The sequence below is a fragment of the Lepidochelys olivacea genome, assembly GCF_965140295.1.
Source record: "Lepidochelys olivacea isolate rLepOli2 genome assembly, chromosome: 2".
Lineage (NCBI taxonomy): Eukaryota > Metazoa > Chordata > Testudines > Cheloniidae > Lepidochelys > Lepidochelys olivacea.
Genome location: NC_140412.1, coordinates 123,769,741 through 123,783,988, shown reverse-complemented (window position 1 = coordinate 123,783,988; position 14,248 = coordinate 123,769,741). Strand labels below are relative to the sequence as shown.

Here is a 14,248-nt window from a genome sequence, read left to right as displayed (position 1 = left end):
AAAAAAAGCTTGGCAAGTGTGGAAGTATCGGGGAAGGCTTTGCTGTAGCATCCCTGCTTCTGTGTACTGCATTCTCTTCTTTAGAGCTACTTAAAATCCTTTAGTATGTCTGTCATTTAAAAATATTCACACAGGAAAAAAAAAATGTTAACATGGTCCGTCAATGTTTCAGAATGCATTTACCCAGGCTACACTTTGAATAAACAGGCCAGATCCTCAGCTGCTGTAAAATTGACTTAGCTCTGTTAACATCATTTTGCAGCAAGGTAGGATCTGACTCCTCAGTGCCCCAGGGTGAATAGACCCAAATGAGGAGCAAAATTACAAGCTAGTAGAGAAAAAAAAAAAATCTAGAAATAGGGAGGGATGAGTTCCTTCATTGCGGTGTATGATGAAGTTCTCTAGGAACTCAGATTCACAATTCAGCATTACAGATGTCTGTGATTTACAACAGTATAAAGCAGGAGGACAGGAAATCCGTGTGGGGACAGAGGCAATGAGTCCAAAGGGCAAGACATTTTTCATAATAAGGGATCGTGGAGACCTATAAGCAAGCCTTTGACATTGCAGTCTGAAGAGCCAAATTGGTATGCATGTTTGAGGTTGCCATGCACCATTCTGAATTACAGGATATAGGAAACTTCTTGAATACATAGGAGTATTTACTTTTGTTTCCAGAAATGAAATATTACCCAAATCACTTACCTTTCCAAAACTCAGAGATTCTTTGGATAAACTGGGGCCTGGATCCAAAGAGTCCTTGGCATTGACTTTGCAAAACCAAAACCCAGAAGGACAAAGTTTTGCAGTACCATCCCTAGTTTTACCCTTCTCTGATGCCTGTAGTTTCCAGGAGGCATTCAGAACTTGCATAGATTCTTTCTAATCCTTGATTCTTCCACTGGGAATTTGTTCAAGTAGGTTTCTCAGCTTTGGGGCTGACATACAATGCTGCAACTGCCATGCTCTTAATTACCACATCCTTTTACTCAAAACACACTAATTGAGTCGTGATCTCACTGCAAATGAGCTCTAACCTGCTGTTTTCCTGCTTGCTCAAGTACTGCAAATAAAAAATAATGGCACTTGCAATTAACCAAAGACCAGCAATCTAACCTGCCCTTCAGCCCATGACGGGTAAAAGTTCAATTTAAAAAGTAAGGTGAATAAGTGTATATAAAGTGAACCAGGTTCAGGCACAGGTCAGACATACAAAAAATAAAACAAAACAAAAAACAGAACCCACCACTACAAGAAATTACCTCATCACAAGGCTGGAGGAATAGGCAATAGTAGGTGAAATTTTATTTTCCAAAGGTCAAAAATCAGAAAAAATATTGCACACACAAGGCAATACAACATAACACCTACTGGTCTTTGGCTAGAAGGTCATCTTTGAAAATTCAAGGTGAGCGGGAATTCAGATTATACGTGCTGCAGGGATTAAATGAGTGACCAGTTTGAGCACAATGAAGGGGGGGGGGGTCAGATCAATTACTCATATCAAGTAAACAAAAGTGTCACACCTATTATTATCTGTCTAGCCCTGAGGGGGAATGTGAGATTTTCCCCTAACACACTATCTATGGTGTAAGCTTTATTCACTTGGGGGGGACATTCACTCTCAGGCAGAAGGACCAGACAATGAAACCTCACTAGAGCCCCCCGACTCTCTCTCTCTCACACACCCCCTAAGGGGTGAAGTTTGCCCTGATGCAAAAGCCAGTCCAAGGTTCTTCACCCGCTGAAGTGGTGCATTGAGGCAGTACGTGTGGAAGAGGCGGTTAAGGGAGGAGGAGGAGCAGCCATGCAGGAGTTCATGGCTCCCAGAAAACAATGGAAGAGGTCTTTATGGTGGCTCTGCTTAACCAGGGATGTAGGACGGCAATACAGCTGGGGATATGATGAGGAAATGGTCACAAGATCCAAGTTTATGCAGATCCAGTGATCTCATATGGGGCAACATTTGCTATGGGGCAAAGGGGGCTGTTGCCCCCACACCCCCCCAGACCTTGGTGTCCTACCCCCCAAATCCTTTTCGTGGATCTATATGTGCTATCATGTCTTCCACTCTCCCGACTTTGCAGGATACACTATAATCCCATATAACGTTCTATAGGCTGACACAATTTTGCCTCTCCTCACAAATATTATTGAAATGACACCCTAGTGCACAAACCCTAGAGGGGTGGCTATTTACTCCCACCTCAATATACTATCCTAGGGAGGTCCGCAACAACTTGACCACTGGCCTCATTTTCTCACACTTAGCCTCGCCCTGGTTTTTTTGTTTGTTTTTAAATATGTTTGCACCTATAGTCCCAATGTACCACTTGACTGTTTCCGGGGCAATGCAAATGCTGTGGTGTTGCCTGCCTCACGCCCTGACCCCAGTTGAGGAGAGGGGACCCACCTGTGCTTTGCCCACAGAAGAACCTGCCTACAGAGTCATTGTACTAGATGTCATTTCTAGAGAAACGTACAAAGTCAGAAAATTCTTCTCATTTTGCTATTGGGGAAACAAAAACCCATGAGTGAGATTTCTATAGATCATTGCATGAACATGTAACTTGATATGAGCTAGAGCAGTGGCTCTCAAACTTTGTTTTTTTCCCTGCAGACCACTTGAAAATTGCTGAGGGTCTCAGCGGACCACTTAATGATCTTTCCAAATGTTTGTACTGTTAGCTAACTATTGTAAAGTGCTTTGGATAAAAGTGATTTTATATATATAAATAAAAACCTTATTAACTTTTCTTTGCTCTACAAATAGAAGCCCACAACTCATATTTTAATATCAGTAGTCTTACCTTTCTAATGTAATGGATGTGCCCTCTCCCCCTCCACAGCAGCCACAGAGCTGGGACTGGGAAGGAGGGCTGTCTCTCTCTGGCAGCTGCAGCCCTGGAGCTGGGGAAAGTTGCCTCTTTCTCTGGCCGCCTCAGCCCCAGATGTCCCAAATTCTCCCCACCCCCTCTTCTCACCCCACTGCCCCCTCCCATCTACCCCCTATTCCCCCCAAGGCCACCACCTCACCTTACATATGCGTCTTCTCCAGGGTACAGGCACCTAATTAGTGGAGCCTCACCTGCGCGGCTCTACTAATTAGGTGGGTGGCCCTTCATTCTCTGATGTGTGGCCACCCAGGCACGCACCTTAGAGGGAACTATCCACAGACCACCTGATAGGGTAACCAGACAGCAAGTGTGAAAAATCGGGACGGGGTGGAGGCTAATAGGCACCTATATAAGACAAAGCCCCAAATATCAGGACTGTCCCTATAAAATCGGAACATCTGGTCACCCTACCACCTGAAGGGAGCTTATAGACCACTGGTGGTCTGCGGACTACAGTTTGAGAACCTCTGACCTAGAGAATAGACTTTTTTTGAACTTTGTAACCATTGTTGTCACTGTAGTATCTTACCATCTTTCCCCTGCAATACTCCATGTATTCTGACTGCGTTTATGGGCCAGTTGAAGAGCCCTCGTACAGCCAATTTAATTGCTCTGAATTCCCATTAGTTATCACAGCCGTAGAGTGGCTGCCTCATATTTCAAAACTTAATGAGTTCCATTCCTGTTAATTATACTTCTTTTAAAATTCCTGGTCATTTTCTCCATTAACTTCATTTATTAACTAATTAATTCCTTCTACGTTTTTAAAGCATGATACCACCAGTGAATTATGTAGGTCACCCCAAATAAGTACCAGCAACATTTTTACATTGCAAAATCTTTTGTATTCTGTACACCTGGATCATTACCCTCCTGTAGTTTGTGGTTGGGAATCATTTCCCTTTGCTCTCCCAGAACAACTCCTTATTTGTCTGTTCAAGACCCTGTTCTGATGCAGTGGAATGAGAGATTTCATCTGCAAAGTAACATGAAAATTTTCACAGTGGTGGAAGAGGTTGATTCTGTAACTAAGTGAAAGAAGCATGGATTAATAGTGCTATCCAACACCTGGTACACTTTTTGGTGTTTTGCAAATGATGGGAAGATACGGGTCATATGTGGCCTAGAGGACAGAACACTGGACTGAAACTCCAGTGACCTGGGTTCTATTCCTGGCTTTGCCACTGGCCTACTAGGTGACCTTGGACAAGTCACTTCACTGCCCTGTGCCTCAGTTTCCCCATATGTGAAATACAGCTAATACACTGGCCTCCCTTTGAGAGCTACTGATGATAAGAGCTAGGTATTATTCCTCAAGGTCATACAGAAAGTTAAAGTCTTAGTCACAAAGTCCAGAGAAATCCTAATAGATTTGCGGGGGATCATCTAGTCCCCTTTCCTTTTGGATCCCAAAGAATCCTATTTTCCCTGGTTAACACCTACCCATATAAGTCCCTACACTGCAATTTTCTAAAGAAGGAAGGGGATTGAGCAAATATCTCAGCAACATTCCTTTGGCCAAATGATGTGTAATCACTGCAAAATGGCTTTCTCCCCTTCCAAAGGCTGTTAAGCACGATGAGAATCAAATCCAGGTCTCTCTTATAGCAGAGTTATACACAGGGCTATAGGTTCTATGTACTCCCATTGAAGCGTTAGAAATTAATAGGGGTACATTGACTTCTCAAAAAAAAAAAAAACTAAAAAAAGCAAGGTTAGGTTGAATTTCACCTAGAAGCTGCATGAGCGTTAGTTGAAATAAAGAGAACACTGTAACAGACATATTTTCCTGGTCCAAATCCACCTCTCATGCAGTAGGACATCAGGGCATCTGCCACTGTAATACACACATCATTTAACACATATAATGAGAGAACATTCTGATGGGGCCCGTTCACTTTCTAGAGGGATAGTCGCACAAGTGAAACATTCAGAGACTACTTGGCAGCTCCCAGTGATCGTGATAAATTAGTTCACTCCCAGCAAAACAAAGAGAAAGAGAGATTAGTATGTAAGGCCAAAATAAATTCCAGATCATCAATAAAGAAAAACCTCATGGTAGCTGTCAGATGAACACACCCATGTGGAATTAGAAGCACTTGACTGTGCCATAGACAGCACCATCCTTGTAATACCCCACAGATTTTATTGTGTTATTACAGGGAAAGCTAAATTTTATTAAAATTGTATTAAAATCTTGGGTGGACTCAGCATATTTGCAAAATTGGGGCTTCCAAAAAAAAAATATATCAAGAAAATATAGAAGAGCTTAATGCCAGATCGGGGACACAAGCATTTCAGACTAAAATTTGGATGTCAACATCAGGGATTATTCTGAGTAAAAGTGTGCTTGATGCTTTACAGTACAATTTAAAAGATCCTGTCCCAAGGGGGTTGCAATGGATGGACCACTGGACTGAGACACCAGACGACCTTAGCTCTATTCCTGGCTCAGCCACTGGTCTGCTGGGTGACGTTGGGCAAGTTACTTCACCTCTCAGTTCCCCAAGCTGTAAAGTGGGGATGATACCTCTCTTGTAAAGAGCTTTGAGCTCTATTGATGAAAAGTGCTGTGAGAGCCAGGCCTTATCATTACTAAGTTTTGAGCACCTGCACTTCAGGGGGGATTTTAGGTTCTCAAAACCACTGAAAAATCAAGTCTTAATATTGATGTGATGCTTTCAGAGGAGGTAATAATCAGGAGGAGATGGGTGCAATATACACATGCATGAAATCATCAGCCCTTAGAAACTGCAAATAGTACAGCAACCAGGCCCTACCACAAACACATGAGACCTGTCCTCTTTCTACACTGGCTTCCCATAGACTACGGAGGCAAATCCACGGTGTCAGTCCTTATCTGCAAGGCACTCAGTGGCCTGCACCAAAGATATCTAAAATATTTACTACAGCTCAGGGTGAGGACTGTGGTCCACAACTCCGCTCCTCAGGCAACATGGATCTACCTACCACAAGGTCAAAATTTGTCTGTTCAGGAGACAGCTTTCTCAGGGCCTAGCCCTAGACTGTGGGATGAGCTCCCCTAGGACTAAGGATCATCACCACCTTCTGATCTAAATGCAAGGCACTTCTTCGTCAACCTGCCTTCTAGAATATAAACACATAGCAATGGATGCATTTTAAAAAAAATAAATCCCTATCCAGCACACACAACTCTCTCTTTGATGAGAGGATGGGAGAGAGAACAGATCATATATTATGGGTATTAGAGCTTGCCTCAGGGTGCAGTAGTGTGTACAGGGCAGGGGTGAGGAGGGTGATTTCTAAAGTTCACCAATATGTTGCATGCTCACTAGCCGCTCTAGACTTGTGAGCACACAGTGAAAGTTACCTAGTGTGCATGAACATAGTGCTTCAGAAATCACACCCCCATTGCCACACCACATAGACAAGCCCTGAGTCACATCACTTAATGCACTACTGCAAAGTGCTCCGATACTGTATTAGGGTGATATAAGAACCTATATAGAATGCTCGGTGTTTTACAAATATATAAAGACAATAAGATTCCTACCCCCATCTAATAATTTGAAAATCCTGCTATCAAGGATGGTTCAAATATGAAACAAAGTCTCCCAGCCACCCAGACCTATTTTAAAAGGAAAGGTTTGGGGGTTTGTTTTGGGGGATTTTTTTGTGGGAGTCAAAGGAAACAAAAGCAGTTCTGGAATGAAGAAGGTAAGCCACTACCCAAAGTACAGGGGTATTTTTTTCTTTTTGTGGATAAAAAAAAAAAAAGAGGAATTCCTGGTAGGAATACATTTCAAGATTCAAATTTAAGTTCAATAACTAGTAAGGACATATAGTAATACTAGTCATTATACAGTGCTCTAGGTAACCGAATACTTAACTGCAACTCCTAAAATACTAATCAATAAAACCCTGATTGGACAATATTTGCATGAATGAAAATGCTAAGTTCTGGTCATATGAAAGTCAATACTTAGAATAATTTTGAAACTCTATTAACCAAAATGAGCGATCCCAGTTTTTGACTCTTGTCAACCAATATTAGTGACCTGGGACAGAAATGAAGGTTTCAAAATGCTGTGAGAAATGACATACTTACCAGGCAGAGAAGAGAATAAGGCTCCTTTGCTCCTCTAACTCCATTGCAGAAAGTCACTCACTTCTTTTCCACACCATTTTAAAAAGGTTCCTTAAGAAACGGTGGGGGGGGCATAATTTGCATACTGTACTATGCGTCTAAAGAGATTTGTTATCAACTCCTGTTTCCAGCCCCTAAGATTATATCTTGAGTGTAACAGTTTTTGCCACTACTGCATGATGGTGCAAAAAGATGTAAAGATCCAGAGAGAGAGAAAAAGTGTCTTAATGAACTTATCTTTACAGAAAACAAGCTTTATTCTCGCAGCTGTTTTGTTAGCACTTATGGTACTAGATGCCTCGGACATTGCTAATGAGCTAGAACACCTTTCACCTGTAGGTCAATAGTTTGAACCCTGCCCAGCTCAGCAAAGATTAAAAGCTGTTACCATTTAATGGATATTTAATAGTCCTCACATGAAATGTCTTTGGTGAGACTCAGTTCCAGTATCACCAATTTATTGCTATGCATAGAGTGGAAGATCTTCGGAGCAGGGACTCTCTTACTCAGTGTTTGTACAATGCCTAGTACTGTTCCAAAGACACAGAATCCATCTGGGAGTCATTTCATTTGGAGTTTGTTTTAAATGGAGATGACTGAGCTTACCCTGTATATGGCTTGGTCATTTTATTGCTAGACAGAGCTTGGAACTCTATGCTAGCTGAAAGTTTTCCATTGACCCTCTCCTTACTTTCTCCCCCTGCTTTCCCCCACCCCCACCTCCCAAATGGGACTTTTGATTACAAGAAAACTGACAAAGTGTCTGCTTTCCTTGATGAATTTTTAAGTAGAAAACAATTTTTTTTTTTCAGTTTCTGGCAGTTCTCAGCCCAAAAACATCAGTTTACAGAATGTTTTGAATTTTCAATAGAAAATAAAAATTTTCCACAGAAAATAACAAAAAATGTAATTGTAATAAAAAATTTTGGTGTGGGGGGAGGGGAAATCCCCACCATTTCCCAGCTAACTCCACTAAGACTGAACCTACATTACAGTTTCTCCACTGTTAGGAATCCATTTCCAAAGAGGTTTTAAAATAAAGCTTCTGCAAACCGCACTGCTCTAAGGACACGTCCTTCCAATCCCCTCTTCTTAACAGATGAAAAACAAAGGCTGAGGGCCAGATTCAGAAGGGAGTCCAGGTGGGGCTGATTCTCTGTTGTGCTGTGGTCTCTTTACATTACTCTGGTGCTTTAATGGGGAGGGAGGGGGAGTGGGGGAGGAACACAAGCAGATCTGACCCTAGGAGAATCCTCCTGCATAAAAGGAATTCAACAGTGCTGAGTACCGAGTTGTTGTCGTTGACTTTAGTGAGAGCTGGTAGGGGCACAGCACTTCTAAATCAGTGGCCTGATATTCAGGTGTTGAAATATGGACTTTAGAACCTAACCTTCAGCACCCATTTTTAAACTCTTAGCCAAGGGGGCAGGAAAAGTATGAAGAAAAGCATCTAACAGGAGAGTGAGATATAAGCACCAACCCACCTGTCTATCCCCCAAACTACTTACACCCTAGTGTAAGTAGGTGCAACTCCCATTAACTTCAATAGAAATTTTACTTATTCCAGGAGCTGATTTTTCCCTATGGAATAAAAATCAGTCTTTCTCACTTGTAACTTACATTACTGTTCACACCACTGCTCAGTGTGGGGTAGCTGTATTTATAGCTCTCTTTTGAAACAGGTTGGTGAATGTGTGTTAAAGATCTGTTGGCATTTGCTTCTAGTGCATAGTTATACGGTAACTTCAGTGACAGTTTTGCTCTAATGAGAGCTGAATAAGGGCTGGAGAAATTGGCTCAGTGTTAGTTACAGGACCTTCAGATCTTAAGTAACCCAATGGTCATTCAACACAGTACTGGTGCCTTAACAGCCATTTTAGTTTTGGTGATGAATTAAGTGTTGCTCTGAGAAGTAAAGCTGCAGTAAAGGTGTAGTTCAAAAAAAAAATGCTGCATCTGGAATAAAATTACTGCTTGCTTCAAAAGGAGAAGAAAGAAAAGGGCACAAGTATCATTTTATTTCCTGAGAGGCACTTTTCACAGCTGACAACTGAAATCATTAGTTATCTCCTGCTTGGCTGTTTTTTGGCGGCTTGTCAGGCTGAGCCTCACCGCATGAAGGTGCTGGGAAATCTAAACGTGTGTGGAGTAAAAATCTTCATTCATAGGGGAAGATAAAGATGAGGGAAATTCTTGAAGAAGGGCAATGAAGAGCAAGAGTAGGGTCTTCTGGGGAGGTTACCTGGCATGGTCCCTTCTGATGGAATTAGTCATGCAATGATTACACTATAGCCATCAGGCTGGGGCCGGAGCATTTTGTTTTCCTAGTGGGAGTGGAATGTAATTTCAGGCAAATGAGATAAGCTTGATCAAGATAACCATTTAGTGGGGCTTGGTTAAAAACCATGAATTTAGTCCTGGTAAGTCTATGCTGCAGCGGGGAAGCATAAATTCTAGCACAGGTGGACATGCAGACATTACCCACCAGCTCTGTTCAAGCTAATGCCTAAAAATAGCAGCATGGCTGCAGCTGTACAAGCCGTGGTTTTCACTAGCCCTCCAAGTACTTACAAGGAAGTTGGGCAGGATCAGGGCTGGCTTTAGGGGCAGGCAACCCAGGTGACCACCAGAGGTGCTGGGCTTCGGGGGGGCGATGGGGTTAAGGTGCTGTTTTTGTTGTTAGCTATAAAAGGGAAAATAGAACGTTTGAAGTAAAATGTTTCAGATATTCCATACGTGGAGTCATTTTTCACTAACCTCCTAGAATGTTCCGGACCTCCGTAGAATCTCATAGAACCTTCCAAACTTTCCGAGAACTACATTTTCCTTGAACCTCCTAGAATGTTGTCAGCCATGCCCTCGTGGGTATATAAGGGGCTAGGCGTCGCCAATCCATGAGATGGAACAAAATGAAGTAGCCCAGCTGCGATATTGTGAACCTTGTTTTATTATGTAACTGTAAGCAACCTTTGGAACTAAAGGACTAGGGTCAACATTCTAAGGCTGTCACCTACTGTAACGCTATTTAATACTGGCCCACCCAATGTTGGTGCACCGTTCAATTTCTTGACCTTAGTACATTTCAGTTACAATTAAAATGTTTCTATAACTAGAGAAAATGAATTTTTATTTACTTATATTTGGAATGAATAAATACAGATTCACAGATCCTAACATGCAAATTTATCATCTTATATGACAGGGATAAATCATGCATGCAAATCGTGCATCAAAGTCATGAAATGGGCTACAAATGCAATAAAAAATATAAGGTATTCAAAAGTTTAACAAACCAAAGATGCTCCTCACCTGGGGCACAATTTGATCTAGGGCAGGCCCTGGGCAGAATTGTTTAGGCACTAGCTTGCGCAGAGCTAGTCTACATATGTCTACCTGTGCTGGGATTTACACCTCCCAGCTGCAGTGTAGACATGCCCTAAGTTTCACAACACCTTGGTGAGGTACTGTAGGTAGCATTATGCCCCATTTTACAGATGTGTAACATGAGGCACACATGAAGTGAAGCAACTTACCCAAGGTCAGACGTTAAATCAGTGACTGAGTCTAAACAAACTTTCAATGCCTTGTTCTAAGCACTCTTCTCATGGCCTGATTTTGAGAGGTGCTGAGCACTCACACGTACAACTGACTTCAGTGGGAGCTGCAGGTGCTTCTCTGAAAAAATCAGGCCATAATTGATTATTAAAGGTCCATCTGACTGACACAGCATCAATTAAGTAGCAGAAACACAGCAATAGTCCCCCTCCCTCGCCTCCAAACATTGACAGTGAATGGAGAAAAGGTTGTTCTTTAACCTGCTGTATTAAGACAGCGTGGGTCTATTCAGCAGTCTCAGAGAACCCAATCTGTATTTAGGCGATGATATTTATAATGCAACACTGTACTCTAATTCAGTTCCCAGAGGACAGTCTGTGCTGTTTCTGTTGCTCTAGCAGAAGTGAACAGCTGTCTTATCTATTTCCCAAGGCCCCAGTGCAAACTAAATCCTACCATCTCCACTTACTTTGAAGGACCAGGTACTCTAATGTGGTTGGTAGGTGGGGAGCAGAGTATTGTTTCTGGTGTTGCTTTTGTGTTTTCCTCAGGGTCATTATAAACTATAAAACTACTGAATTAAAAATTCCATCAGTCACACAGTAGAGAACTGCCATATCATAGAAAGGTCATGTGCCTAGACCTTTCCCTATCTGCACAGCAAAGTTCACCTTTCCCCAGGAATCCTTCACTAAAATGAAGGGAAAGAGAAGGGGTTAGGGGAGGATTTGTGTAAAAATAAATAAATTTCTTCCCCTCCCCAAAAAAAAAGAAATTGAAAGCAAATTACACAGATTGAACCTGGGTCCTGTAGCCTGCCATTCATAAGGTCAAGACTGAATTAGTGTTTCCATCACCCCTCCCATTCACCAGGGTTTATATAATGCTGCTGATTTAATATGCTCCAGGCTGAAACCTGCCTTCAAACCCAGAAGGGCCAATTTTTAGATCTAAAGAGGTCAAGAAAATAGTTTGGAGGGGTCTTTTCAGGTTCATTTAATTTCTGGCTGCTTCTCATTTTAACAGCTAAGACTGCAGTTTTTGGACTCTGTCAAGGAGAGGGCTGAAGGCTGCATCTCCATGATCTTCTAGTCTTTCCCCCCACCCCCGCTATCAGTTTCACATATCTCTTATCCTTCTCTCAGAACCTATTTTTTACAACCCTAGAGTAGCTGGGGGTAGTCTAAGTTGAGGCATATTAGTGAACAGTGGTGGAATCTTGCACTATCACTGATGTGGATATAGAAGACAAGTCTCCAGGACTGTCAGTCTGACACCTTTCACCAACCATCACTAAATTTATGTGCTTTTAAAGTTTTTTTTCATAACATGTCTAAGACCCTTATACCAAGCCAATCAGCTAACACATGCCATTTGCCTAAGGTCCTGCCCCTTTAGACTGAATCAGTTTCACCACAGTCGCATGAACGGGGGAAAAGGCAAGTGCTGTATCAGTCTTGGCTTGCTGGTGTCACTGCACACTGCTGAATATCCAAATTTGATTCAGGTTTAACAGATCCACATGCCACCTCTTATTCCATAAAGAGTAAAACACATATATGCATATACATATAAATACATATACTTATACATACACATGTCTCACCCATACAGACATGCTCACGCACACAAACTGTATATTACACAGACACACACATAAATACATATTGTACAATATTAGCTCTATGTCCCCCGTTGTCTTAATCCATTATCCATAATAATCCATTGTATCCCCATAGTACTTAATCAAAGCAATTTTAAATCTCTTCTTGAAGATCAAATGGCTCTTTAATCCATTTATTTACAGCTTACTGAGTTATACAAAATTAATCAAAAGCATAAGTTAGCTACTTCAGCAAGGTACTTCAGAAGCCTGAAACTTTGTTACAAACAGTAATTCTCAGAGCACCAAAGGAAAGGGGGAAAAAAGATCTCTGCTCCTGTTCTCTTCTCCTCCTTTGTCAATGGCCACCTCCCTATGGTCAGTCCTTAACTTCATTGAAACCAATTATATGAATTAGCATCAGTAAGGTAATCAGATATGTGATGGTACCCCCCATAAGGCTTTATGGAAATATGCTTCTGACTGTATATATGACATAACTAGGTTATGTTTTATACCACATATGCCATGTAACATATCTCTGTAAAGGTTATGATCTACTGAATACATTAATCCTATTTGTATGCATGTATCAGTTTTGTATTTTAAGTTATGAATATTGGCTGTATACTTGTCTGATTTTAAATAACCTTAGTAAGGCATTTGACCAGCTTCTTTAGAAAGGAATTTGCAAAGTTAAGTGCCCAGTCAAGAAGCATTTAACGAACAATGGATGTTGGAAGGCTCCAATCCACATAAGAAGTCTTCCCGGAGACATTCAAGATACTATGTGGGCAATGGCTGCTGCCTGTAAAAAACTGAGTCATGCATGGATATGTGACTTGTCCAGGTGACTCCAAAACTCCATCTTGGAGCTGGACTTTGCATAGGAAAGAGAAGGGGGTCTCCATCTACAAGAGAAAGTCTATTTAAACCCGTGGGAGACCCCTCCATTTGGTCTTCAGCTGGCTAAAGAGAGAGCCCCTCCACCCCCAAGGATACCTGAAAGAAACTGGAACAAAGGACAGTAACTACAGGGGGTGAGAGTGATTGCTGGACCCAGACTAGAAGGAGACTAGTCTGTAAAAGGAAGCTTACTGGGTGAGGATTTTATCTGAGTTCAGTTTTATTACTGTACTAGACTTAGACTTGTGTGTTTTATTTTATTTTGCTTGGTAATTCACTTTGTTCTGTCTATTACTACTTAGAACCACTTAAATCCTACTTTCTGTATTTAATAAAATCACTTTTTACTTTCTAATTAATCAAGAGTATGTATTAATACCAGGTGGGCAAACAGCTCTGCATATCTCTCTATCAGTGTTATAGACGTGAACAATTTATGAGTTTACCCTGTACAAGCTTTATACAGGGTAAAACTGATTTATTTGGGGTTTGGACCCAATTGGGAGTTGGGCATCTGAGTCTCAAAGACAGAAACACGTCTGTAAGCTGCTCTCAGTTAAGCTTGCAGTTTGTGGGACATGGTTCAGACCTGGGTCCGTGTTTGTGGCCGGCACACACGTCTGGCACAGCCAGGCAGGGCTCTGGAGTCCCAAGCTGGCAAGGAGGGCAGGGGCAGAAGTAGTCTTGGCACGTCAGTTGGCAGCCCCAAGGGGGTTCCTGTGATCCAACCCGTCATAAGATAGCTAATTAGTTTTATATTTCATAGTGAATGCTTCTTTCACTGTCTTCCAGTGTCTGTCATGCCAAGTTAGTGGGGTTTGCTGAAGCCACTTAGACATAATTTAGCAGTTCCTGTAGGCAGAAAACTACTCAAAGACAAACCACATTCCTCTACAAATCTCTCACTTTATTGTTCCAAGTTTTCACAGCCATGTCTCCCTTCCCCTACAAATTTCTATACTGGCAACATGATGGCAAATGTTTTAGATTTAATCACTACTGAGCCATTACCATCATTCACTACTGGTCAAGGTTCCTCAAAGCTCTTCAGAACTGTTTCTAGCAGCACAGTGACTGCATTGTGGATGGCATCACAATCAGTTCACAGACTAGAAAGCCATATAAAAAACATCTAGAACAGCAGCAGATTTGGAAACA

General features: G+C 41.8%; 1 protein-coding gene across 2 annotated transcripts in view; it reads right to left on the bottom strand.

Moving 5' to 3' along the window:
- RNF152 (ring finger protein 152) overlaps positions 1-14,248 on the bottom strand; it is a 204,580-nt gene that overhangs the window by 38,206 nt on the left and 152,126 nt on the right. The window contains exon 4 of one of the 2 annotated variants that reach the window (XR_014710470.1): positions 10,560-10,701. The exons of the other annotated variant lie outside the window; for it this stretch is intronic. The gene's annotated coding sequence lies outside the window, so the exon portion shown is untranslated. The remainder of the gene's footprint in view (positions 1-10,559; positions 10,702-14,248) is intronic. 2 annotated transcript variants of the gene reach the window in all.